The following is a 4,739-nucleotide window of genomic DNA, read 5'->3' as shown; positions in this document are numbered from 1 at the left end:
CCAGTGATCGGGGGGAGATGGGGGTCCCCTGTCCAAGCCTGACACCTCTGGCGGAGGCGTCAGGCCTGGGCAAGGGGCCGATCAGGCAATTGGAGGGTAATGGGGGTCTATGCCTCTGGCTGAGGCATCAGGCCTGGGCAAGGGGCAGAGCCAGCAATTGGAGGGGTCTGGGAGTCCCCTGCCCAGGCCTGATTTGTTCCACCATATATATATATGGTGGAACAAATGTAGGTTTACAGTTGTGAGTATGCAAAGCAGTTTATTCTTGTATTATTATTTATTAATTATTGTATTATTGTCCATATGAACAACTGTAAACCTACTTTTGCCTCACCGTGTGTGTGTTTGTGTGTATGTGTGTGTAAAATACCTACTCATGGTTCAAAATGTAAAAACTTCCACAAAGCTTATTAGGAGTATAGCAATATTCTCCTCTCTGATTTCTTAGAGCAACTAATTTCTTTTTTTAAAAATACATTTTATTTACACCTCTCCCAAGAAGACATACAAACAGCCAATAGATATATGAAAAGATGTTCAATCTCACTGGCAATTATGGAAATGCAAATTAAAACTATAATGAGACTAGAGGCCCGTTGCACGAAGGGATTCGTGGACTAGGCCTTCCCTTCCCCTGGCTGCCAACACCGGTTTTCCTCCGGCACCTGGGACCTAGGCCTTCACTCCAGGTGGAGCCTTCAGTTTTCGCGGCTCTGGACAGAGCCTTCAGTCTTTGCTCTGCCACTTCATCCCTATGTATGCAAATTAGCTGCCATCTTTATTGGGTTAATTTGCATACTTGCCCGATTGGCTGGTGAACATAGCAGAGGGACGGTTAATTTACATTTGTCTATTATTAGGTAAGATACCACTTTACACCAGTTAGAGTGACCATTATCAACAAAATAAGCAATAACAAGTGTTGGAAAGGTTGTGAGAAAAAGGGAATCCTCATTCATTGCTGGTGGGAATGTAGACTGGTACAACCACTATGGAAAGCAATCTGGCAATTCCTCAAAAAAATAAAAGCAGAGCTGCCATTATGACCCAACAACCCCACTCCTGGGTATATACCTGAAAAACTCAAAATCATGTATACACAAAGATATATGCACCCCTTGTTCACTGCATCATTATTCACAATGGCCAAGACTTGGAAATAGCCAAAGTGCCCTGCAAAAGAGGACTGGATAAAGAATATGTGGTATATATACACAATGGAGTACTATATGGCCATAAGAAAGGATGAAATAGTGTCATTTTCAACATGGATGGACCTTGACAACATTATGTGAAGTGAAATAAGTCAGACAGAACAAGATAAGAGTTATACAATTTCACTCATATGTGGAATATCAAACTGAAACTTATGAACACAAATAGCAGTGTGGTGGTTGTCAGAGGGGGGTGGAGGGAGACTTGGGGTCCTAATATGAGCTGACAAGAGATTTGACTTTGAATGGTGGGCGCATGGTGCTATATACAAATTTTGTAACTTATTAATCGCACATGAAACCTATATATTGATGTTGACTATTGTCACCCCAATAAAATTTAATTAAATAAAAACATAATATATATTTTACTGATTTCAGAGAGGAAGGGGAAGGGAGAAAGAGATAGAAACATGAATGATAAGAGAGAATCATTGATTGGCTGCCTCCTGCATGCCTCCCACTGGGAATAAAGCCTGCAACCGGGGCATGTGCCTGACTGGGAATCAAACTGTGACCTCCTGGTTCATAGGTCAATGTTCAACCACTGAGCCATGCCACCTGGACTCCTTTTTGGGGCTGATTCTTTTGTGAATTTATTCATATTTTTTACTTTTTATTTTTCAAATACATTTTACATTTAGTATTATTATTCTATATTAGTTTCTGATATACAGCATAGTAGTTAGACAATCATGTACTTTACAAAGTTTTACCCTGGAAATCTCCAGTACCCACCTGGAACCATACATAGTTATTACAATACTAGAGGCCCAGTCCATGAAATTCACACACTGGGTAGGGGGGTCTCTCAGCCCGACCTGAACCCTCTCACAGTCCAGGAGCCCTCAGGGGATGTGAGGATGTCCTCCTGCCAGCTTAGGCCATCCTTAGGCCCTGAGGATTGGGCCTAAGCTGGCAGTCAGACATCCCTCTTGCAGTCCAGGGCTCCCACAGTCCGGGACCCCTTGCTCTTTATTGCCCGCCTGCAGTGGAGCCTCTCCCGCCATCGACACTGCTCTCACCAACTGTGAACCCGGCTTCTGGCTGAGCGGCGCTTCCCCTGTGGGAGCTCACTGACGACCAGGGGGCAGCTCCTGCATTGAGCATCTGCCCCCTGGTGGTCAGTGCACATCATAGCAACCAGTGGTTCTGGTCGTTCTGCCATAATGGTCATTTAGGCTTTTATTATATAGACTAGAGGCCTGTTGCACAAAAAAATTTGTGTAATAGGCCTTCCCTCCCCCTGGCTGCTGGCACCGGTTTTCCTCTGGCACCCGGGGCCCAGGCCTTCGCTCCAGCCAGAGCTGCCTTCAAGCCTTCACTTCTCCGGCCAGAGCCGCCTTCCGTCTTTGCTCCGTCGCTTTGCGCTTGCGTATGCAAATTAACCGCCAACAAAGATGGCGGTTAATTTGCATATCTCGCTGATTATCCAATGGGAGGTGTAGTGAAGGTATGGTCAATTACCATGTTTGTCTATTATTATATAGGATTATTAACTACATTTTTCTATTTTTTTTCAAAACAAATTATATTGCTACTTTTTGATTTTTCAGATTTAGGCAGAATCTATAAACCATGACTCTAGAAAGCAGAATTAGCTTTCTTACCCCACTGTCCATCTAAAAGCACTCCTTCCTCCTGCTACAATGAATCATGTTTTTATCAATATTCTTTGTTTCTGTTTTATCAATATTTTTTTTTCCTTGCACACATTACCTACAGGTGAGACAAGAAACATAATATATGACTTTACCTTTCCTGTACATCTCATCCCATCCTAATATATAAAAGCCAGGGTCCATCATGACCAAAACAACTGATTGGATAATCAAACAAGCAGGCTGCATGGGGCAACCAGACTTTCAGGGGGGTTAGTGAGGGACGACCAAATAACTGAACAGCAGGCTGTGTGGGGTGACCAGGCCACAGGGGGTCAGTTGGGGGAGACCAGGCCGGTGGGGGGCAGCAGTTGGGGGCAACCAGGCTGGCAGGGGGGAAGTTAGGGGCTATCAGCCAGCAGGCAGAGGCAGTTAGAGGTGATCAGGCTGGCAGGCAGTTGAGCAGTTAGGAGAAAGCAGTCCCAGATTGTGAGAGGGATATCTAACTCCCAGATTGGAGAGGGTGTAGGCTGGGCTGAGGAAACCCCCAACACCTGTGCAAGGATTTTGTGCACCAGGCCTCTAGTTTATAATTGTCTTCTTTTTGATTGCTTAACCCCAAGCACTCTGCCCATTGTCTAAGTCTCCTCTCCATTATTTTGATGTATCAGTTATCTTGTCATTTTGTCTTGTTGATGGACACCCCCAGGAGCCCTTTGACATGCCGTGCCCAGTACACATTGGCCATGCTCTGTGCCTGGTCACCCCCAACTCCCTCATGAGCAATCAGAGAGCCCTACCTTTTCTGATGCACTGGGACCCTTGTTTTTTATCAATACATTGCTCCTTTTTTAAGGAGTTTATTCTTTAGTACTTTCTGATACAAGATTCTTGAACATAAATACTGAGAATCTGAATGTTTGAACACATGTTCATTCTATGCTCATTTGTAACCGCCAGTTGGACTGGATATAGACTACCAGGTGCAAGGTCACTTTCCTTCAGGATTAAGGTATTTTTCTGCCGTCTTCCAGCTTCCACTGCTTTGTTGACAACTCTGACCATTTCTCACCATGGTTGCTTTCTATTGACCTGTTTGTTTTCTCTCTGAAGCTAATTGGATTTTCTCTTTGCCCCCTATGTGATGGTCATATTAATATTATAAACATAATTAAGGCTTAGTTACTTAATATATATGCAGTTAAATCAACTACTTGCTGGACACTGTGCTGGGTGCTAGGTTTCCAAAAAACAGGACAGAGTCCAGGCAGTGCTTGAACCTCATAAAGGGGCAATGTCATGAGAATCAGTTGCTTTCTAATGCACACGTTTTTTTGTAGATGTAGACAAATACTGTAGAGGACCAACTGGTAATCTGCAAGCATGTCAAACATGCGGCCCCACTGGCCTCAAGTTTGACATGTTTGAGAGATCTTTCGTTCTTATAGATGCATACTTTGTGTCTGAAAAGACCATTTCCTGCTCAACACATAGACTTGAATTTAGAAAATGCCAAAATTGGAATTGGGAAATATTAATCAACTATGCCAGCCATGAAGCAATCCTTGGCAAGAAAATTATGACAACATACTTTCCCAATATCAAGGCAGAAATGATACAGAAAAAAAAAAAATAGTTGCTCTTACCTTACAACCACAAACTAAGACCTAAATTTGATATTGATGAGAGAAAATGTATAGTAGGATCTAATTCTGGATAGTTGCTTCTCTTTATCAGTAGTTTTTGGATACTTACTTCCAGAGTTAACTATAATTCTCAATAATAACCAGGAAGGCTTCTTCATTACTTCATAATTAGAATAAGCATCTGTAGATGCTAAGAGGAACCAAAGTCACAAACACCTAGTCACATAGGACAGTCAGCTCAGTGTTCATTTCCAAACCTTCCAGACATTAATAAACCC

The sequence above is a fragment of the Myotis davidii genome, unplaced genomic scaffold (assembly GCF_000327345.1).
Source record: "Myotis davidii unplaced genomic scaffold, ASM32734v1 scaffold194, whole genome shotgun sequence".
NCBI lineage: Eukaryota > Metazoa > Chordata > Mammalia > Chiroptera > Vespertilionidae > Myotis > Myotis davidii.
This window is presented reverse-complemented; position numbering follows the sequence as displayed.